Below are 24,681 nucleotides of genomic sequence, written 5' to 3'. Positions count from 1 at the left end.
AAAAACAGGCAAGTTTTCAGATAATTGGAAAGGGGCAATTGTCAGGCCAATACATAAAATAGGTGATGAAAACTCCCCAAAAAACTACCGCCTAATAAACCTATTGGATATAGGCAAAAAGGTCTTTTCTAAAGCAATTTTGGGTTTATTAAAGGATTGGGTGGATGATAAACAGATAGTACCACCAGAACAGGGGGGGTTCAAAGAAGGCCACTCAACGGTTGACCACTGTTTTGCTCTTTGGTCCATTGCAGGGAATTCGATCGATCAGGGGGGAAAATTATTCTGCTGTTTTGTGGACGTCCGTGCAGCTTTCGATCTGGTGGACAGGGAGCAACTGTGGTCAACACTGGTAGGGTATGAAATACAGGGTGACCTGCTATCCCTAATCCAAGCACTGCATACTGAAAACTGGCACAGATAATTCTGGATAAGGAGGGAGGATTGACGAAGAGAATCCCAATTGGGAATGGCTTAAGGCAGGGGTGTGTACTTGCCCCCTTACTATTCTCTCTGTTTTTAGCAGACCTACCCCAAAAATTAAGAGAGATTAGAGGGGCAAACCCAAAACTGGGAGGAAACCAGATATTGTGCCTCCTCTATGCTGATGATCTGGTAATCATGGATCAGACGGAGATAGGGCTCCAAAGAAAATTAAATCGATTCAAAGAATACTGTACTAGCAAAAAATTAGTAGTGAACATGGAGAAAACAAAAATTGTTTGCTTTGGTAGGAGGAAAACAAAGTTCTCTTAGTACTTGGGCACAGAATTGCTTGAGAGGGTAGCTGATTATAGATATCTGGGAATGTGGTTTTCTGGTACCCTGAAATGGTATACTCATTTACAAGCATTAAAAATTAGGGCATTATCGTCCGTGAAAGGCTTAGAAAGATTCATTAATACCTATGCAGAAATGTCGGATAGACCTGTCCTGAAAGCCTATCAAGCAATGGTGCCCCCTCAATACTTGTATGGAGCCGAAGTCATTTACTTAAGCGGTAAGACCTCCTGGGATAGAGAGGAGGGAAATATATTAAAAAGCCTATTCGTACTGCCTAAATCTTCTATGGTACAGGCGGCAAGAATTGAGCTAGGAATTACATCGTGGGCGATAACCGCCTGTATGGCCTTTGTACGATTTTGGCAGCGATTGGGAGCAGAAGAGTTCCTCAAAATTTCCCAGTGGGCCAAAGAGGAAATTACCACGAGTGAGCTACCCTGGGCAAAAGAGTCTAGAGTATCAATAAGGAATGCCTACAGGGTGCTCAAACTGAAGGTCTGCCCGCTACAAGACCATATAATAATAGGTAAGAAAGAACTAAGGCTTCAAGGAACCGATATGTCCCGTATTTATGACCGGGAGTACCTCTCACAAAAATGCTCGGTAGCCCATATGACATCAGCCTGGGAGCTTGACCAACATTTTCCCTATGTAGACCGGCTACCAAGTCATAGCTTAAGGCGAAAAGTCCTAAAAATGAGAATTGGAATAAACCCATGTTTCGCAAATAATGGAGCTCGAAATCAAATGATGGGATGTAAGGGGTATTGCACTTGCACTTTAGGTACTACTTGCAATATTACTCACATTTTATTAGATTGTTTGTGGTTTTTAGATATACGAAAGGAGTTTTTATGCCCGATTTTTAAAAATTATAATATTACAAACAGGATGCAAGCCGCTAAATTGTTGATGGAAATGGGGAACTTAGATATAGCCTGTGCCTTGAAAAAAGTTAAGGTGTTCTTCAACTGCACAGAGTAAGATCTAATAATATAAGTCCTCGATATTAAATAAGTCTGAAACAATTAGTGTTTAAAATAGTAAGTGCTGCATGTTTAAGGAGGTGTTGTATAGTATGAATTAAGTGATTTTATTAATTTAATTGTTATAATACTCTGATTTTAAAAATAATAGTTATCATATGTATACCAAGAAGTAATATGTTTATTGATACCGCCGTGCTATGTATCTGTTGCTGTTTTTATTTTATCCTTTTTAGTAAGATAAGAGGTAAATTGTACTTTTATGGTTGTAACAAACCAAATAAAGTTTGTTTTGACTGACTGACTGACACTATCCAAATCCGGCAGTGGTTGGACTCTTCTCCTGCGATGAGTGGGAACAGGTAGGGGCGAGGATGCTTACATCTCTAGTTCCTCATCTGGCTGTCACGTCACTCTCCTGTGCTGCATCTGTGAGGGGAACAGTGCAAGATCATTTTTTTTAGAAAAATTCAAAAAAGAAAAATGTGCACATGTTTGTGACATTGCGCTTACAGGGGTCTAATAAATTGACTTCTGTGATGTAGAAAGTCTACTGTTGTCAATGCCTTGCTACACTCTGATGCAGTTCAGCTGTGCTACTCCCTCCATGCTTTGCCATTACATTTGTATGCATACAACTCCCACAATGCATTAGAGGGTTGCAAGTAAGAGATGGACTGGACTCTTGTCTGCTACACTACGCAGGGTCTGCATTTGTGGCAGTTTGGGTTACATTTCTATGAAAATATGCTTGGTTGTGCTCTTACCTTGGGAGGTCCCCGCATGTCCTGAAGTGTCAATCTGCGTGATCCCGACAACTGCCTCTGGCTGCAGAGTGGATTCCACTAGGTCATCCAGTGGGGTGTTTGCAGACTGAGTGGATGTTCCCCCTCCTGTTTCTCTTGCAGAGGCCAGCCTTTGAGTCACTCTCTCTTTTGCTCAGCAGCGAAGGTCATACCATCTTTTCTGTAGGTTGGTGATTTCATGGTGTGTTGCCACCACAGAATTGACCCTGGCTTGTATCCCAAGCCAGATCTTCCCCTTCCCTGCCTTCTCCTTTTTGCTGTTTTTTTGCTGTGTTCATGGTGTTTGTTTGTCTCAGCTGCAGGGAGTAGTGTTTTCCAGGCTGAGCACCAACAGTCTTCCACCTCCTCAGTCTCTCCCTGTGCACAGGTGTGTGGAATCTGGGAATCATTTCCTGCTTGTGATGTCATCTACATGAGACGATTGGCGCTTTCGCATTTACGGATTCTGTAATTGTGAATTTGCAAATACAGATTCGGTAAAAAAGTAATCAGTAAATATTTTAGCGATTTTTAAGGAATCGCAAATAATTACCGATTTTTTTTGTGCATTCGGTTTAACGATTCTTTAAGAGCGATGCCTTATTTCTCGCTATTTCAGAATCGCTAAATCTTATTTTGATGCAAGTGGGCCTTAGAGTCAGTTTGTCCACGCCCTACAAAGTATTTACTGAACGAAAAGTTGAAGTAAAGATTTCTCATTTTGATGGAAATCACCAATGAACGAATCAGATATGCCAACTTGTCATGGCCACTTACTGTTTATGCTTCGCTCACTACCAGAAGCCAGTTTTTCTATATTTCCAGCTTGGAACGGTACATTGTGCCATATGTTTCACTAATATGTTTTCTGGGCTTATAATGCACCCATGAGGATTCTACAGCTTTCACCGCTTGCACCAACAATGGCAACCAGCAGGATAAATACAATATATCTGCCCTATAGCTTTAATGGGTTCATATTAAACACTGTAGCAATGTGTACCCTTGAATGCACAAAAACTCATTTGGTAGCCTCCTCTGCCTTGAACGTGTTGATAATGAGATATCTTAATTAAGCATTGAATCGTAATGTGAAATGTTCTTTTTTCCTGATTCCAGAGGGTAGTGCACATGACGTGGCGCTGAATCCTGGGAAACAAGTGGAATGGCGCATATGAAGAGAGAGGCGGGCTCTCCCTGGAGCCTAATTCTCCAGTTCAGACCTTCACGGAAAATTATTTCTGATTTTGAGCGAGAGAACACATCGGCAATTAATGCATTTTTATATAAATGAAAAATACATGGGCGTTTCAGAAACACTACTGCGAGGAAGAGCAAACAGTTATTACAGGGATAAAGCAAACACCCTATATATTGTCGTGCTGCTGCAAATGTCTATTTTTTCTTAGTCTGCGATGTCTTTAAAAAGACCCCGGATCCCTCTGAAATGTGATAAGATGAATAGGAGTAGTTAAAAGCAAAGCAGTTCTCATAAAATGTACCATCTTAAAATGTGTTTCTTTCCAAGTGAGAAGCTGTGAAGAGCTTAAAGATGCTTCTGATTATATTCGGCAATGACCTAAACAGCGTTGTAGGCCTGTGGAGTTCATTGTCCGTGAGAACAGTTCTGCTACAAAGGAATCATGTAGCGCTAGATGCTCCAACCTATGCGCATTCAATGCCTTCCCACTGCTGACATTTCGCTTTGGAGGGTGTTAGACACACAGGGTTATGAAGAAAATATGTGCGCGATCCTGAGAATTCAGGAAGACAGCATTGCCAAGAGACAATGTAGAGTACACAGAGAGAGGATAAAGAAGCAGGAGGCCGTGGGAACAGTCTCTTTGCTGGGGAGATAACTGAAGCGAAGCTTGGACCGATATGGAATCCCTAATGTATGTTTTATTGTCACATTTATTGTTTTCAATATAGTTTAATGATACACTTAAAGCACAAAAAACTATTATAACATTAAAAGTAATCAATTAAGTGGTACAGATAAATATACAAGCTATGCTAAAGTAAAAGGTGAACAATTAGCCATTGTATAAGTGAATTGCAACAGTCTCAAATCAAAGGCCCAAAGAAAATCCACAAGACTTAGACTGATAGATTACCTGAGCAGTAGCCCACACCAGCCACTTTTACACTCCCAGGCATCATTTGTCAACATCATCATTCAGGCCTTTTGTTGTGTTGTGTAAAGCAATAAAGGCTTAACCTTGTACATTCCTGACTCTGCGTACACTTCTCCTGACCTGAGGATTCCGTAAGTTTAGTTTTAATGAAATACTAGCTCCCCATTGCTCAGAAGAAGTTACTATTGCTAGTTTTTGTTATCATAGCAGGTCTTCTTTGTTGTGTCCTGGTGGTAGTCTGTTCTCAGACAGTCTTTTCTAAAGTTATTATATAAATGATATATCCCACTAACTCTGCCTCTGATGGGTAATCCTTTGATTAATCCTACGGTTGTAGTTCACCTAGGTGGGAGTGGGAACTCGCTTGTGGTTCCTTACCTGTTAGTGCACTAGGCTGCTAAAGCTACCACCACCATGGAATGGCACCTTGGGAAAGCCTGCAGTGAGAAGACTGAGTGAGGCAGAAGAGCTCACTTCACCTATTCAGGGAAAATAACTGTGGAGTGAAGTGAACTAGTTTAGTTAGTAACTATCTTATACAGAAGATGATGTTTATCTAGCTTTTTGTGGGCAATATAGGCAATGGCAATCCCCACCTATGGTCAATATAGTTACAAAGGGTAGTAGGACAAAGGGTATAACTAACTGATATACACCTTTTTAAGCAGATTAAAAAAGAAAAACAGGTTATGATAAAAGCAGCAGTCCAAAGTAAAGCACCAAAATAAAGATACGAGGTATAATTAGGGGGAACTTCTTAGATCACACCCGGGGCCACCGTTACCTGCCTATAGGCGTTCCCTGGTCGCCAGCACATTCTGCCTGCCCCCGCCGCCGCTGACCATCCGCGGCCGCCGATAGGGGCTGGGCGAGAGGAAAGACTACACTTCCCAGTGTCCCCTGCTTCGCGGGGACACCGCCGGACAGCTGGGGCTTCCGCCCGGAGGCGCATTTCAGGCAGCACTTCCTCCGGGGGAGCGTGGAACTTCTTGGATCACACCCGGGGCCACCATTACCTGCCTATAGGCGTTCCCTGGTCGCCAGCACACTCTGCCTGCCCCCGCCACCGCTGACCATCCGCGGCTGCCGAGAGGGGCTGGGCGAGAGGAAAGACTACACTTCCCAGCGTCCCCTGCTTCGCGGGGACGCCGCCGGACAGCTGGGGCTTCCGCCCGGAGGCGCATTTCAGGCAGCACTTCCTCCCGCGTCGCGGGATGCCCGCGGGCAGAGCCCCAGCAGAGGGCGGGCCGTCTGTGGCCGTCCGTGGACAACAGGGGACAGGACGGGCCACCCTCCATACCAGCGGTATTCAAACCTGAAAGCTCTCGGAACTCACTGATAATGTACTGTCATTCGCTCTTCCCTGTATTCGAACCGTGGGTCATTGAACCAGCTGCCTCCCTTAAGAGTGTGTGTGATAGATTTTCTCTTGGGCGGGACTATTCGTTTTTCCAAGTACTTTCTCCGGCACCTTACTGTTACTTAAGGAAAACCCCCCCAAGCAAAATGAGTATCCAGGGCAAGAAATCTAAAATAACTGCTTCTCGCCCAAATACTAGACTTCAGGCCACAATGCCGCAGTCCCTCCCAACACTGACAGCCATTGATAAAATGCTGCAACAAACCATAGGGGTGGTTGCCAACGCAATTGAAAATACCAAAAGAAGACTATCTTTCCCACCCACAATACGCTCCAAAGACCACGTAGAAGATTGCTCGGTCATTGCCATCGATCCCACGATCCTGGACTCTTATCTATCATCCACCTATGCCGAGCTGCCTTGTGCACAGATTCCGGCTGAGACCTCAGTGGTTGAGGACTTACCACCGGCCCCGGCTGAGTCCCCTATTAACAACAACGACGATCAACCTTGTATCCTGACTTCCCCCTCTCCTGTGGCAAAATCCAAACTTGGTAGGGTGGGCTCTAAGAAAAAAAAGGATAGTCTTTCTAAGAATTTAGGGACTAAGAAACAGCCTAATCATAATTTAGTAACTCTATCCGAATACTCCCGGCACCCAACTACAGGGATACCATGCTGGGTCACCAATATGGTGACGGATCTTCAGAATAGTTTAGAGCAAATTATCGCTTCCCACATCAAACCTCTGGTCTCAAAACTGGATAGACTATCTTCAATGCTAAATAATAGGACTACAGGGACAACGAAGCCACAAAACTCCCAAGGTAATTTGGCACCTTTTGCTCCAGCCGGTGCCTCCACAAAGGCACCCTGTCCTGAAGCAGCTAAGTCCACCGTTCCAGTGGCATCAAACAAAAAATTAGGACCAGCAACTACTGCTGCCAAGCTCACAAACCCTGCACCTCCTCCTACATCTGTAGCCAACCCACTAGGTCCTACCATATCTCCTGCTATGGGCCAAACTGCCAAATCTAGTCAACATCTTAAGGGGGGTACAAATACGGCACCAAAAAATGCTGCGCCAACATCAAGACCTCCCCATCTACGGCAACTTTCAATCGATTGCCGTCAATAAACTTACCCCCAGAAGCACAACCATATGTAGTTGCCCTAGTGGGTGTTCCGCCCCTTAGTGAGGGGAAGAGAGAACAGGAGGTAGACTTATACAACAAGTGCATACAGTGGCTGAATTTAAACAGACCCTTACCTCCTAGCATCTCGGGTCATATATTGGCAGTGAGAAGAGTAGAATGGATCGGAGGGGTCCTAAAACTGTGGCTGGGGATGTTGTAACAATTAATTTTAGGGATTCTTCTGCTGTTGATCATATTTGTAGAACTTCTTTCCAGAGAGAGTCCCAAATTTTTCCTCTGCACTTGTCCTATTTCTATCCTACTCCAATCCATAAATCAACTTATCAAAGGAGACCACAGTATATGAGAAATCATCTCTCCCACCCGAACAGGATTCTTCACTGGCAGCCTTCTAGGGAGGGTTTTCTTCCACCCACCTCGATCTATCCCTTACAAGCCCATTGGAACAGGTTTAGTGTCCTCGAGGAGGTGGACTGACTCACCCAGATTGGTATGCCCCCATGAGAACATAATGAGGGTAATTTAGATGAGGGTGTTGCAACACAGGAAAAGACACTATCCTCAGTTAGTTGTGAGGACCCCTGTCTTTATGTATCAGAGCAGGAGGAGTCAAGGGCAGAACAGAGTCCGGACCAGGTATTACCTAGAGAACTAGGGGAAGAGAGGGATAAAGTAAAGGCTACGGAAGGAAATATAAAAATCCTCTCGTGGAATGTGGCAGGCCTAAAGAGCAAGCTACTTGTACCAGAGTGGTCCTCTTTTATGACCTCACACGATATTTGCTTGATGCAAGAAACCTGGTCTTTTGAGGTGAGCGCCAGCCCCGGTTTTGCAAGTTATGATATTCCAGCAATTACCGGGGGGAAAGGCCGCCCTTTGGGTGGTCTCGCCATATGGGTAGGCATACACTTAGGCGTGCAGGCCATACAAGTGGATACAAACTCCCCAGATATCCAATGTGTGTTGCTAACACCTGTTGGTAAATCTACACTGGCTATTATTAATATCTACTCCAGGCCTACTGTGAACGGAAAAGAATCGAGTACTATTAAGGCACTCGAGCACTTCCTCCAGACACTTGACCCCACAATTCCGATTATTCTTGATGGCGACCTGAATTGTCAGTTCGAACCATTGGGTGGACCCGAGTTGTGTGAGGAGGATGAGGTCGACCTGCTCTGGCACATTCCAGCTCCAAGAATCGCCCCAGTTAAGGCATGGACCTCATTAGTATTACAAATCAAAGCCTTGACCCTTGCAATGTCTCTGCGGGCATGCAATGGAAGGGGCAACAATGAAAGTTCCGGCCTGCCCACATATAATAGGATAAATCGTAGCTCCACCATTGACTATCTCATGTTGGAAGTAAAACACTGAGACAAGTTTAAAGATTTCGGGGTTGTTCTTAGGAACGATAGTGACCACAATGCGCTGGTCTTAACGCTCAAACCCGGCGCATTTGGATTAACTAACCCTGACTCTGGCTCCAGCCTGACAATTCCCCCACACATCATATCTAATAATAGGAGAAGAGTTAAATGGCCTTCCTGCCTAGACTCTCCTACCCGTCTCGCAAAAATCTATCAGATAGCTATCCCACTAATTAGCGATATGGGCAATTCCATCTCCCATGGGCAGATCATAGAGACCCACCGAAATTTGGTTGAGAGTCTAGGGGATGTATTTTATCCGGTCAGTGGGACTAAGTCGTGTCGGAACAAAACACACCCCTGGCACAACCACGCATGTAAAAACTCAAAGAAAGCCCTTCTTAAGGCAATTAAATCTGGAGATATCCTTAAAATCCGAGAATCCAGATTACTGTACAAGAAGGTGCTTACCAGGGCAAAGAGTGAGTGGGAGGAATCTAGGTGGGATGAATTGAGACAGGCACTACTCCTAAAAGATTCCAAGACCTTCTGGTTAATCGTTACCTCCTCAGCGGCAGGCGAGAGAGATGATGGGGTCTCGAATATTGCTCCTATAGTGTGGAGGCACACTTCAAGTCACTTTATACAAGTCCTGAGATGGAGGAAACTGGGTGTCAGGGCCAGGATAGGTTGCCACAACTGGTTTTGGATCTTCGAGCCTGTGCGCCTCGAGACCTCCGGCACGAGAGCCGACTGCCGCGGGCCCGGGAGCTCGATTTCATGTACCTGTACGGCCTGGGACTTCCCGCGCGAGTGTCAACTGCTGGGGGCCCCGGGCTCCGGGACTTCCCCCTGCCAAAATTACAGTTCCAACCAGGGCCCCGAGTTTCCCATGGCCCCAGACCCCCTACACGAGATCAGACTGCCGGGGGCCTTAGGTCCTGGGTTCTCGGTTCCATGCACCTGCAGGGCCCGGGACCTCCCGCACGAGTGTCGACTGCTGGGGGCCCCGGGCTCAGGGACTTCCCCCTGTCAAAATCATAGCTTCAACCGAGCTCCCGAGATTCCTACGGCCCCAGACCCCCCCGCACGAGTGTAGACTGCTGGAGGCCTCGGGCCCTGGTCTCTCTATAGTGAGTCAGGATGCCCATAATAGGACTCCCACTAATAGCTTAGTCCATATTACACTCAGGGAAGTTGAATTGGCAATTGAGAAATTGCTCCAGAATAAGGCTCCGGGTCTGGACAAGCTCCCTGGAGATCTTTTTCGTTCCCAGCCAAAAATGTGGGCCCCATACCTGATGGTTCTGTTTAATGCTGTCTTACAGGGTTCCCCAGTACCTGGGACCTGGCTGGGAGCTGAGATTGTTCCAATCTTTAAAAAGGGCTGTCCACTCGCTCCATCAAATTATAGACCAATTAGTTTACTCGACACGACCCAGAAGTTGATGGGCCGAATTCTACTGGAGAGATTACTGGGCTGGATGGAGGAAAATAAAACTTTGACCACCCTTCAAGCTGGATTTAGATCAGGGGTCTCGACGTTGGACCAGATCTTTCGCCTGCAGGTCCTATATTGGAAAACTGCAAGAGTAGAGGGTGGCAGCCTCTACCTTGTTTTTGTGGACCTGCGGGCTGCATTCGATCTGGTTCCTAGGGAGAGGCTCTGGACGGTCTTGGAGGAACTTGGTCTTTCTCCTTACTTATTAGATGCCCTAATCCGACTTCATACCGGGAATTACGCCCAGGTGAGGTACGGGAAAAACGGGAAATTATCTGGCCGCTTCCCTGTTACCAGGGGCGTACGCCAGGGTTGCGTACTGGCCCCTACCCTCTTCAGTTTGTATGTTAATGGCCTGATAGATAGACTTAATTGTGTCAGGGACAACGATGCTCCACGCCTGGCTACTGGTAGGGTGCCCGCTCTGATGTTCGCGGACGACACCCTGTTGTTGTCGCGGACATCATCGGGCATCCAGCGGGTTTCTGACGGCTTTGTCTCCTTTTGTGCCTCGCGGGGATTGGAGATCAACTTGGAGAAAACCAAGTTCATGATCTTCAACCCCCCGAGGCACACCCGTCCAAACCACACACTGAATGGAACCCCACTTGAGCGAGTCAAGACCTTTATATACCTGGGGGTGACTTTGACTGAGCATTTTACATGGGACCATCAAGTCCCTAAATCCTCTCTGAGACTTGCACAGATCATGGGTGGTGTAGATAGACTCCATAACGCCTCAACCTTTAAACCGGCTACCCCTGCCCTAGAGATATACAGAACACAGGTCAGGTCTGCTGCTTTGTATGCTGCCGAACTCTGGGGACACACTAATGCATGTAACTTAATGAAAGTAGAGCAGTCCTTCATGCGACATCTGTTTGGTCTCCCACAAAGCACACCCCTCCTACCATTACGTTTGGACCTGGGTCTGGAACCTATTACTGACTTGGTGGCTGCACGACCCCTGCTCTATTGGAGAAGGCTCTGGTCTGTGCCGGAGCTTGAACCCTTTAGAGCAGAATTTAACACTATTTGGGGACAGCTAAAGAGCAAGAATATACCTTGGCTGGTACATGTCAAGACTCTCTTTTATCAAATTGGCCTTCCCCAACTGTGGGACACCCCGGAGGACAGCTGCATGAGGATGCAAAGGACTGTACTGGTGGCAGCTGTAAAATCGTACAATCTCAAATTGCTACATTGTTCTACCTCCCTGGGCAGACTGTCAACTGAGTTCCTTACAATAAAAGACGAATACAGGACAGAGGTGTTTCTGGACTTGGTGCAGCTTCCATTAGCAAGAAAACTGTACATCCAATTGAGGCACGGCTCTTTACCGGTTGGGGCACTGACATCCAGATGGGCAAAAACGACAAAGGCCAACTGCCCTGCCTGTAATTATGCCAGAGAAGACATTGTACATATCCTTTTCTTTTGTCCAGCATATAGTGAAATTCGAAAATGCTGGATCATCCCATTATGCAAAAATCTTGGTTTCCGACACTGTGCACACGCTTGTAGAGTGCTAACTTATGACACTGCCCCTCTCATTGTTTTTGCCGTCTCCCGGTTTCTACTAGGCATGTGGCGGAGAAGAACTCTTTTTATTCACAAGAAATAACGGATTGCTGTTTTATCCTCTACTATTCCTTTGATAACCAAAGTTGAATAACTTTTTAATTCTAATTTATCTATGTTTTATTATTGCGCTTGTATATATTTTATTGCACTTTTATGGTCACTGACCGAAATAAAGTTATCAAAGTGAAGTGAATAAAAACAACCCTTTCCACCCACAACACCCAAAGAAATCACCCCATCCACAACCATTGAAAATGAAGTGTCCAAAGTTCAAACCCCGGTCCCAATTTCCTTTCAAACCTTCTCCTCCAACAACAAAAGTCCCTCCACAATTTTTTTTTTAATAAGGGCTCTAGAAGAGGGCTCCCTTTATGCGGTGCATGTGGCAATCAAGTTTCTGCACCATCCAGGACACCATTTCCTCAAGCCGTGCCAGATGCTGCAGGATGCTGAGCCAGAGTTGGCAGTCTAAACGGGAGGAGATGGCAGCAGTTAGCCGGGTGCCTGACAACTGAAGGTAAAAACAACAATTGATGGACAGAATGCAGAACAATGTCATACAGTCACCCCAGTACAGACATCTGGGCCTAAATCCATAATTTTTTGCTCACCATGCCATTCCAGGTTGGACCCAGCCATATGCAAATCAGTCTTGCCCTGCGCCGAATGGGAAAAGTCCTGCCCGAACTGCCAAGCCAGGTCTTCCCTGGGCTGGAAGCAAGCATCCTAGGACCAGTTTCGGGCTTTCAGTCCTCATCAGCTAGGAAAGCTTGACTCCAGTGGCATGAAGAGCACGGGACTAACCCTGGGCGTAGTGTGCGGAGTGGGGCTCCGCGGAGCTACGCGAAGTGTGTGCAAAACTACGCCCTCCCGCGCACTCCGCGTAGCCCCACTACGCGCCGCCCGCCTCCCTCCCGCCCTCCCTAAATACTTAAATAAAAGGATAGAAAGCTTTTAAAAACACTTACCTTGTCCGCCGCGTCCCCGGGGCTCCCTCTCGCCGTCCCTGGATTCGCGCCGCCACCGATTCAGATACTAATGCGCATGCGCGGGCGCCCGCGCATGCGCATTTCTCATGAGAAATGCGCATGCGCGGCCGCCCGCGCATGCGCATTAGTATCCGAAATGGCGGCGCGAATCCAGGGACGGCGAGAGGGAGCCCCGGGGACGCGGCGGACAAGGTAAGTGTTTTTAAAAGCTTTCTATCCTTTTATTTAAGTATTTAGGGAGGGCGGGAGGGAGGCGGGTGGCGGCCGGCTACGCACTGTCTGCGGAGCGCGCGTAGTGCCGCCTGGCTACGCCCGCTACGCAAAATGCGTAGGAGACGGCACTACGCGCACTCCGTGCACGGAGCGTAGCTGGCCGCCCACCCTTACACGGGACCCATGTTTGGGCATACCAGACCCACTCGGGTGATAAATGCAAAAACAACAATTGATGGGCAGAATGCAGAACAATGTCATACTTCCGCCCCAGTACAGAGATCTGGGCCTAATCCATTGTTTTTTTCTCACCATGCCATTCCAGTTTGGACTTAACCATATGCAAATCAGTTTTGACCCTGCACCCAATGGGAACTTTCCAGCCCGAACTGCCAGGCCAGTTCCTCCCTGAACTAGACGCACGCATCCTAGGACTGGTTTCTGGCTTTCAGCCCTCATCAGCCATGATAGCTTGACTCCAGTGGCATGGAGAGCATGGGACCCACGTCTGGGCATACCCATCCCACTAAGGGTGACAAATGCAAAAACAACAATTGATAGAGAGAATGCAGAACAATGTCATACATTCACCCCAGTACAGAGATCTGGGCCTAAATCCTTTTGTTTTTTTGCTCACCATTCCATTCCACTTTGGACCCATCCATATGCAAATCAGTCTTGACCCTGCACCCATTGGGAACAGTCTAGCCCGAACTACCAGGCTAGGTCCTCCCTGGACTGGAAGCAAGTATCCTAGGACTGGCATCGGGCTTTCAGCCCTCATCAGCCAGGATAGCTTGATTCCAGTGGCATGGAGAGCACAGGACTCACATCTGAGCATACCCGCTCAGTTGAGCTTGCAGCTGCCCTTGCAGCTGTCCTAGTCTGTAACTGTCAGGATGTGTTCACCAGAATTAGCAACTGTTAGCTCCTCCCACTTGTTGACTGTGCATTTTCTGTATGACCTTATATGTACCTAAAACCTTCTTCTTGTACTTGTACCGTCTTCTTTTGAGCCCCTGTGTGGGTATAAAAGGACCAAGCTCCTTCCATTCAGTGTGCTACTTCATACATTACCGAAGGGTGTTGTGTGAATGTAGTTCCACCTCATGAGGTTTAATAAAATCTTTGTTTTCTATTCCAGTTTCTGTGCCAACTTCTATTCTATGGTCTGAGGACTCTGTGCAGAGAAGGGCGAACCCCTTGCACTGGTAGGCCTTGCTGAGGCTCACTACCTTACCTGACAGATCATACTAGGTGAAACTTACCTAGTGATCTATGCTAGTAATGTCACTACTGCACACAGTATGGCAGTTGTTAATTTCTCCTGGGGAGGGGTAACTGGCCTCGATAAGGTTGTTGTTAGTTCAGACTTCCCTGTAGAATGTTTGCTTGGCAATGACCTAGAGACTTCAGCTTGGTCTGAAGTGGAGTTTAGGACACATGCAGAAATTTTCGGCATATCAGCACATGTTCTTGCTATGACCAGGTCACAGGTCAAAAATTGCAACACTAAACAGGCACTGGATTCTGGAATAATGGACCAGTTGCCTTCCAGGAAAAGGAGCAGTAATGTTAAGGCTGTGCCTATCTCCCTACCTCAGGATGAGGATCAGCCTTCTGAGAAAGCTGATTGTGAGCCCCAAGAAGGAACTGTCCTAGAAGAGCTTGAGCCTGATAAGGTTGAGTTTCTTGGGACAGGGGGGCCTTCTAGGGCAGATCTGAGGCAGGCACAGTTGGACTGCCCTTCTCTTGAACCCCTCAGACAGCAAAATGCTGCTGAGGCTGCAGGGAATGCTAGTGGAACCCATGAGGTTGACTGGGATGAAGGCCTCCTGTATTCAGAGGGTAGAGACCCCAAGCCTGGTGCTTCCAGGAGGTTGGTCATACCTTTGTCATTCAGGGGCTTACTTTTGACACTAGCCCATGATATACCCCTTGCAGGACATCTTGGCCTGAACAAAACTTGGGACAGGCTTGTTCCGCATTTTCACTCACCCCACATGTCAGAAGAGACCAAGGAGTTTTGTCGCTCCTGTGTGACCTGCCAAGCCAGTGGCAAAGCAGGGAGCACTACAAAGCCCCCCCCCCCTTATACCACTACCTGTGGTGGGGGTTCCCTTTGAAAGAGTTGGAATAGACATTATTGGACCAATGGATCCCCAAACAGCCTCTGGGCACAGGTTTATTCTAATGGTAGTGGATCATGCCACCAGATACCCAGAAGCTATTCCACTAAGGACCACTAGAGCACCTGTTGTGGCAAGGGCCCTTTTGGGAGTTTTCTCAAAAGTGGGTTTCCCTAAGGAGGTTGTATCAGATAGAGATGCAAACTTCATGTCTAGTTACTTGACTGCAATGTGGAAGGAGTGTGGAGTGAACTATAAGTTCACCACACCCTATCACCCACAGTGCAATGGTCTAGTTGAAAGATTCAACAAGACCTTAAAGGGTATGATTAAGGGTCTCCCAGAAAAGCCCAGGCCGAGATGGGATATCCTGCTACTCTGCCTTTTGTTTGCTTACAGAGAGGTCCCACAAAAGGGTGTTGGCTACAGCCCTTTTGAACTTTTGTTTGGGCATCCTGTAAGAGGACCCCTTTGTCTGGTGAAGGTAGGATGGGAGTTACCTCTCAAACTTCCCAAGCAAGACATTGTGGACAATGTACTTGGTCTCTGCTCCCGGATGGCTGAGTATATGAAAAATGCACCAAAATCCTTGAGGCAGATCAGGTATTGCAAAAGGCCTGGCATGACCAAAAGGCTGTACTGACTGTTTACCAGCCAGGATAGAAAGTGTGGGTGTTGGAGCCAGTGGCCTCAGCAGCTCTCCAAGACAAGTGGAGTGGACCCCACAATATTGTTGAACAGAAGGGAGAGGTAACCTATTTGGTTGATCTCGAAACTCCCAGGAGCCCTCACAGGGAGCTTCATGTCAACAGACTGAAACCATATTTTGACAGGGCAGACATGGGCTTGCTCATGACTACTGACGAAGGACAGGAGGAAGAGAGTGACCCTCTTTCCTGGACCTGCTCTCTCAGAACCCTGATGATGGTTCAGTTGATGGTGTGGCCTTGGCAGGCAGCCTCTCTGACTAGCAGCAGAGTGACTGCAGACAAGTTCTGCAGGCATACAGACATATGTTTTCACTGACTCCAAGTCAGACTACCTGGTGCATTCATGAAGTGGACACTGGGGACAGTCTGCCTGTTAAAAATAAGATTTACAGGCAACCTGATCATGTCAGGGACTGTATCAGGACAGAAGTCCATAAAATGTTCGAATTGGGAGTGATTGAACCTTCAGATAGCCCTTGGGTTAGTCCAGTAGTCCTAGTGCCAAAACCTCACACCCAGGGTGGTAAGAGAGAGATGAGGTTTTGTGTAGACTACAGAGGTCTAAGTGCTGTCACTACGACAGATGCCCATCCAATACCTAGAGCAGTTGAGCTCATAGATAAGTTGGCCTCTGACAAATATCTGTGCTCATTTGATCTGACAGCTGGCTACTGGCAAATCAGGTTAGCTGATATGGCCAAGCCAAAGACAGCATTTTCACCCCCTAGTGGGCATTATCGATTTGTGGTGATGCCCTTGTGTCTGAAAAATGCACCTGCCACATTTCAAAGGTGGGTGAACAAAGTCCTCTCAGGCCTGGGTGACTACTGTGCAGCTTATCTTGATGATATTGCTGTCTTTAGTGCCACCTGGGAAGATCACCTGATCCACCTGAAAAATGTTTTGGCGGCCCCGCAGAAGGCAGGCCTAACTATCAAGGCTACCAAGTGCCAGATAGGGCAGAGTCAGGTTGTGTACCTTGGCCACCTTGAAGATGGAGGCCAGGTTCAACCATTTCAGAGCAAAATCCAGACCATAATGGACTGGGTTGCTCCATCCGCCCAGACTCAAGTCAGAGCTTTCTTGGGCCTGACTGGGTACTATAGGAGTTTGTCAAGGGGTATGGTTCCATTGTGACACCCCTGAATGACTTAACTTCTGAAAGAATGCCTAAGAAAGTTCAGTGGACAGTCAGCTGTCAAAAGGCATTTGATGACCTGAAGCAGGCCACATGCACTGCTCCGATTCTGCAAAGTCCAAACTACTCCAAAGAATTCATTGTTCAAACAGATGCTTCTGAGTTGGGGTAGGGGCTGTACTATCACAATTGAATGAAGAAGGTCAAGACCAGCCAGTAGCTATTCTTAGCAGAAGGCTGACCCCTGGAGAAAAACAGTGCTCAGCTATTGAGAGGGAGGCCTTTGCTGTGGTTTGGGCCCTGAAGAAGCTGAGGCCATACTTGATTGGTACTCACTTCACAGTTCAGACAGACCATAAGCCCCTCTTGTGGCTAAAACAGATGAAGGGTGAAAATCCCAAACTGCTCATGTGGTCCATTTCCCTACAGGTAATGGACTATACAGTGTCTAGGTACTGGGGAAAGCCTGAATCACTTTTTGTATGTGTGTCCTTTATACTCTGCCCCCAGAGCCAAATGGCTAAGACCGGTGTGTAGAAATTTAGGTACCAGATCTGCGGTGGAAGCTACTAGATTGTTAAAAACTAACCTGGATTCCCTTATTGTTGTGGGGGTTGCTAAATTCCTTGGGTGGGCCTGGGTGCTCAGAATTAGGCTTATCAAAAATAACCAATTGGTGACTGCCTAGACTTCTGTAACCTGCTGACCAATGGCTGTACCAGAGTTCCTCTGTAAAACTTTGTATATTTGTACAAGAAGCTGATTAGCTATAAATGATTTAATACTTGTTTTAACTGTTTTATATGTATATATTGTATTTTATGTCTTTTAAGATGAACTAATCGAATAAAGACTTCTTGAACTGAACTGACTATACAGTGGAACACAGACCTGGGAGTAACCATGCCAATGCAGATGAACTCTCCAGATATTTCCACTTAGAACATGAAGACTCAACTGGTCAAGGTTAGTTTAATGTCCTTGCGGTGGGGTGGGGGGGGGGTTTGTGTCGGTATGGTAACCCCACTTTTTGCTGTGATTCTCTGTTTTTTTTACTTTAGTGTGGCTGTGGACCTGCTAATCAGGCCCACAGCCCAGCTGTTCTCTCTAAATTGATACCATGTACTTTAGGTACATACCAGATTGGTCACTGGGTCACCCTTGTGAGCCCCTGTATAGTTTACCATAGGTACCCAGGGTATAGGTGCACCCTAGGCCTACCAGATGCTGCAGCATGTATTGTGCCACTCCTGGTCTGCCTTCTAAACTGACATCACAGGTCTGTTCACACAGCCTGGGTAAGGTGGTGTAATCACCCCTTACTTAGATATAGTATACCTATATCTATATTTACATACTAGCAGCCCGTCCCGACGTTGTCCAGATATGAAATAGAATGTGTGTAATGTGTGTATTCAGATACGGTCATTCGCGTGTTCCCCCGCTTGAGGCCCAGCTGCAGCCCTGGTTGATGTAAGCAGGCGCGTGTCCCCCCGCTTGAGGCCCAGCTGCAGCCCTGGTTCATGTTAGCAGGCACATGTAATTAGTGTAGTGATCCGCTGCTTGAGCCCAGCTACAGCCCTGGCTGATGTTAGCAGGCACGTGTAATTTGGTTTAATGTGATAGTTCAGTAACAGCGCGCATGAGAGGCTGCAGTAATTGTCCCCGCAGACACGTTCAATCGCGTGTGCCCCCGCTTGAGGGCCAGTGGTCACCGTCTAACAATTAGAATTGTGTGAGTCTTGAATGATTCTTTCCCGCTGTTCTTTTTTTTTTATGACCCACACCGATGCTCTTCGGCCCGAGTGCTTTTTAAGCGTACCCAGGTCATGCCACACACTGCGTTCGGCCCTTTCAGACGCACCCAGGCCAAGGCACACACTGCATTTGGCACCCCTAGTATGTGTGAGACAACGGGCAGTCCCCCAAGGGAGTCTTGTGAATGGTTACTTACCACGTTTCGAGGTGAACGTCTTTGTGACGCCCCCAGTACACGGCCACAGCAGACGATCTGATTAATGTACGACCCAGATGGCATGAAGTGCATAACATAGCACACGCCCCCAGCGTTTGTCAATGCCCCAGCGTGCCCCTTGATGCGGCACAATTGCGTAATTGGCGCTTCACATGGCATGAAGGCCGGACACACGCCCACAGCGCGGACACACACCCACAGCGTTTGTCACGGCCCCAGCGTGCCCCTTGATGCGACGCAATTACGACTCACATGGCATGAAGGGTGGAACGTACCACACGCCCCCAGCGTTTGTCACGCCCCCAGCACACGCCCACAGCAGAACGCAGACACGCCCACAAGGGACTACTTTGCTGGCACGGTTCTTTTACCTTTTAAATGTATATGGTGGCCGTCTGCATAGCCTATGTCCTCCTGCTGCAACTGCCCTTTCCAACGCTGTATTGGGTGCTGTGATTGGTGCTGTGGTTACTGAGATTACCCGCCTCAAAGGTTTGGGCTCTCTCTTTATAATATTAGTATGGATAGACACATATACACCTATAAGTCACTCCTATGGCAGGCCTTGACAATCCTGGGGGCAGAGTGCTTGGTTTAATGTGAGAGGGTGCCCTAGCATGAGCTGAGCCCCTCTGCAGCTTTCGGAACCATCTCCTTATAGCTGTTCTATGATATAGCCATACCATATACTCTTAAGTGCATTATAATCCTCGCGGTTAATGATAACTTTGGTTTGGCTTTATCAAAACATGTCGTGTATGGTGTCAAACACTTTGGAATACTACCCCCCGCCAGTCCTGGCAGTGGGGGTAGTATTCCACCCTTTAGAGGGAGAAGACATGTAGTTACTGGTTTACCCGGTTAAAGTTAAACAGAGCCTCAGCATCACAAAATGGATGCTGCTGCCACAGACGTGAGTCGGCCCTCCTGCTGCTAGACGAAACTCCGGCAGGGGAGGTCTAGACAATAGGTTTCCTGTCCATGGAGATGCTGGCACCTCCCCAGACAGGCTTTAGTGTATTGGGGCAGGGAGGGCTGCATTCAGTGAATGCTTTTCAGACACTGCCTGGGGCACACAAGGTGCTTCATGCATTTCCCAGTTCAAACCGGATGCCGGGGCACTCAGCCCCAGCTCTGGTGTGAAACTGGACAAAGGGGAAGGGGAGTAACCACCCCAACCCCAGGTCCACACATAGGAGGGACCTTAGAGTTAGTCCAACCCCTAAACTTACTATAAGTATAGAACCCCAGTCCCCAGGAATTAAGATTACCCTGGGCGAAATTCTGAAACATATATCCTGGATCTTCGATATTCCATTTCAACTGAAGACGGATGAAATCTCCCTTGTGGTCAAGGAGTGACCACCCTGTCCAAACAGGCACCAACAGCATCTTTGCCGGTCTGCATTTTCGAGGCTCCCGCCGGATCCTGAAGAATCTCCGACACAGGACCGGAACTCCTGGACATCCTGAATTTTGCTACCTGCATCAACTTCCTGAAGTGTCCCAAAGTTGTGCATTGGGGTGCTTGAAGCCCCAGATCCGAGCACCTTTTGCGCTGAAGCTCAGAGCTCCAAACTCCACGAGTGGCCCGTAGGCTTGCTTTGTGCATTTCCGCTCAACGCATCTTTGTGGTTCCTAGTCCATTGGCTAGTGAGCCCCCAAGAAGACAACCCTTTGGCCCATAGGAATGAATGGGGAGTTATTCCTTATTAGGAATGAATGGGGAGTTATTCCTTATTTGCGATTAGCAATTTGCTAATCGCAAATAAGGATGCGATTTCATGGGTGCAGGGGTGTCCAAAGGACACCCTGTAGCACCCCTGAAATGTGAATTTACTCTGATGTTGTGCACACACATGTCCAAAGGACATGTGTGTGTGTAACATGCAACTTAGAAAAATGCATTAAAATGCATTTTTCAAAGTTTTCGCTATTTACCACGAGGTATGACTTTGTGGTAAATAGCGTTCCTAAATTGGGAATTCGCAATTTTTAAATGTTTCATGAATTGCATTTAAGGAATCTCTAATAGAGATTCCTTAAATGCTAATCCTCGCAAATTTGCGAATACTTTATTAGCGATTTTTGCATTTGGGATGATGACTCCCAAATGCAAAAATTGCACTCGCAAAGGGCCAGATTCTCAGAATCTGGCCCTTTTGCGAGCGCATTTCTTATGATGAGTCTAGCTGTATATCCTTTGTGGGACAGTTTGAATCCAGCTCCTGGTCATCGTCGACACCTCCTGGTCCTCGTAGCTGAAGAGACAAGCTTCACCTTTTCACCTGCAATCGCCCGACATCTGGTGGCATCTTTCTATCGCTGCCCTGGTCATTGGCAAGTGGCCCAGACTCTATCTCTTCTGCTTTCAGATTCGTCGGATCTTCGATCCACCCTTGGATCCACCTGGAAACTTTTTCTCTGGTCGCCTGCAGCACTTCTTTGCAGATCTCCATTGAAATGGATGACGAAACCCGACACCAAAAGAGACCTCTGCACCCGGCTTCCGTGGGTGAGGTAACACAAGTTGTCTAGTAGTCTCGAGGACATTGGCCCTCCAAGTGTCTAAGTCTAAAAGTGTTCCATAGTAGTTCATTTGGAAGTGTCCTTAAATCGTAAAATTGTAACTTGTTTGTTACCCATAGAAAGTCAATGGTAACCCGCGGCTGTGTTTAGACACTGCACACGTCTCCCGTGGGCCTCCTACATCCTAACCTTTGGTTGTCCTGAGTAGTCCCAGCGATTCCACAGGTCCCAGGCCTGCTTTCTATTTCTCTAGTGGTTCTTATACCACTATTTTAGTATATGGTTTGTGAGGCCCCTAGGGCAAAACGTATACTGTGCAACTTATCGTATGCTAATTAAGTTCCTTGCATTGTACGTTTACCTCTGACCTCATAAAGAGTGCAGAGGGGTTGTGTTTAGAATAAATACATATATATTGGATATATACCTTGTGTGGTGTGCTTTCATTTGGTACTCAAGGGATTATAATTGGTAAAACAACTAGCTTAATTCGCTCTCTGAAGTCTTAGCCTGACGACTGCTCGCCATTGCTACCCCTAGGATAGCTTTCCATAAGGTTGACTTTACAACCACCATCAATAAGGGTCGATTAGACTGGTGCAAGGTGCCCACTAGAACTAGTGGACATCATATGCCAGGCTAACTTCTCACACAGATCACCAAAGGAGGAGGGGGGGACAAAGATACATGAGGATTATAACATTTGTTTTTTGGCTAATAATCTGGACCTAGCATAAAATGTGGCAGCCAGCGTTATGAGCCCGATGCAAACATATCAGGTTTCATGCAAATTAGAAAGGAGTGGAGGGGCAAAGTTAAAGGAGAATCCAAACAAAGTGGCATAGTCCTCTTTAAGTTCGGTTGGGTTCAGGGCCTCGTCAAACGCCAGACCTCTGCAGCAAAATCCCTGTGTTTCGCATTCAAAGCCCATGCGTAAAGGAGTTGTGTGCTCATGGGATTTTTGTGCTGGACTTGCGGTCAAGCCCAGTTGGAAATGTTGCACTGCGTGTAATGGTAACATGAGAGTTGAATGCAGCGCATTGTAAACAACCTAGAAATCCACTAAAAAAGCAGTTATTGATCATCTATTGTTCAGCAAGCACAAATTCGAAAATCCCTGAAATTTGCCCGTGATGCTACACAACGCACGCAACAAACACCTTAGCTGAATCTGCCCAACACCTTCAGTGTATCTCTGCTGATGGCATCTGACAAAAATCTGTCTACAAAGAGCAAAACATGGAAGACAGTGTGAGTTATATGTGTGTTGTGTTGCGTTAAATACCATATCTGGCAAATTTCTGGGCTTCTTAGGTTTTGTGTTTGCTGTCTGTGCGTGTGTGTGTGTGTGTGCTGTCGATTTTCATTTGTTGTAATAAAATGAAGGCCAAATGCAGGACATGTATGCATTTGAAAACATATTGTTGATTGCTTTTGACCAGTTGTAAGTATTTTATGGATTTTACAATTTTCTGAATGTAACTAGCGTCACAGACTGGAAATATTACATCATCATGTTCGTAAAACACCGTATACTACTTTATACCCAAATGTATTTTAGCAGTAAAGTTACTTTCGCAATTGAAAAAAACATAACTCAGGGGATCCAATTATGTTTCAAATCTTTCATGTTCATCTTCCTCTTTGAAGATCAAAGCGGTTAAGTCAAGGAAAAAAATAACATTCAGAGTTCCAGCCTTAAGCCAAAGGTCTAACTTAATTCCAGCTGCATCCACTGTGCAATTTAGCCAAGCTCGTCAAATTTACTTTGATCAGGGTTTAATGGCCCTACTTTCATGCACTGGCAATTGCATTCCAGCAAGTAAGATCGGTTTGCACAGGTTTATAACTCTTTCTTCTTATTGTAATACCAGCCAGAACCATATCGTAATAGGATTTTTCTGGCTTCACTAAATCTGTGCTATATCTGCTTGCAAATTTGCTTTTCTGAATGGCTGATTTTCTACTGCAAACCTACTGGGGCCCACTTGAGATTAGAGTGCTGAATTGCACTAGTAGCTTGTGGTGTCCTCGGCAAGTGTTTTTCACCTGGACAGTATTTTAGTTACTAGCAAAACAGCCGCGGAGTCCTGCTTGGGCTACTTTTCACACTCTGTTTGCACCATACTCTTCCTTAGCACCAGCAACCACTGTGTTGGTGTTCTATACCAAATAGGTGAGTGGGCTCTATATAAGAGCTGAAATGAAATGTTAAAGGCAATGCTACGTTGGGGCATGTGATGGGGCCTTATTAGGTCTTAAACTTTAAGAAGCACAAGCTTGCTATTAACTGCATCCTTAAAACTGCCTTCTTCCAAAGAAAGGCGTGTTAGACTGCTCATATATGCATGTATAACATAGAAGATGGGTTTTTAGGTTGCAAGTGGACCCACAATGAAGTACAGTCATAGATACACAGTCTATTGTGGTACATATGCTAATAGTGACGAAAAAATTGTCTTGTAGCCGGCAGAAATGGAAAATGCAAGGCTGTGTCACATCGCTTCTAGGGAAAATCGGGTGTTTTGACCTGAAAACAAAGAACTAACTATGGGGCATATTATCAAGGGGGTTTATCTCCGCTTTTTCGGCTTCAAAAGCCAAGAAAGCAGAGATAAAATTATCTCCCTATTACCTAGCTGTCGCTAACACCAGTTAGCGACAGCTAGTAGGAGATAGCGACCATCTTGGGCCCCACTTTGCATGTCAGTGATATTTATCACTAATGGCATGCAAAGTGGGCGTGCCAAGATGTTAGCGACTGGAAACAGTCGCTAACATCGCTATCTCCTATTACCAACTTTTGGAGATATTCGCGCTAAGCGCAAATATCTCCAAAAGCTAACACTTGCCCTGAGCAGTTCTTAGCTATGTTATCCAATGGGAGGTGGATAACATGGCTAAGAGCATTAGCTCGGTAATGCATGAATATCGCTGACTTTTCAGCGATATTTATGCATTGCGGACGTTTTTTATCGCATTTGCGATAAACCTTGGTAATACCAAGGTTTATCTGCGATAAAAATCGCCGCAGCTCTGCGGTAAAATTTTGTCTCTAACCAAGCAATAGCGATAATTCCCCACTATTGCTTGGTAATATGCCCCTATGTTCCCTTAGGAGTGTTATTTATAACATTAAAAGCAGACATGTGTATGTAGCTTTCTGGATTCAAGCAAAGCTACAATAGGACCATGTACGCCTGGATTTTTGTAGTTCAATATCAAACAATATTAATTACTTGCCATCATTATGCACTCAGAGGACCAATTGCTTCAACTGATATAATGATACAATGATAAGGTGTCAATAGTTGGTGACAAAATAAACATATG

The sequence above is a fragment of the Lissotriton helveticus genome, chromosome 8, assembly GCF_964261635.1.
Source record: "Lissotriton helveticus chromosome 8, aLisHel1.1, whole genome shotgun sequence".
NCBI lineage: Eukaryota > Metazoa > Chordata > Amphibia > Caudata > Salamandridae > Lissotriton > Lissotriton helveticus.
The sequence above is the reverse complement of the archived record's forward strand: the minus strand, read 5'-3'. Positions refer to the sequence as shown.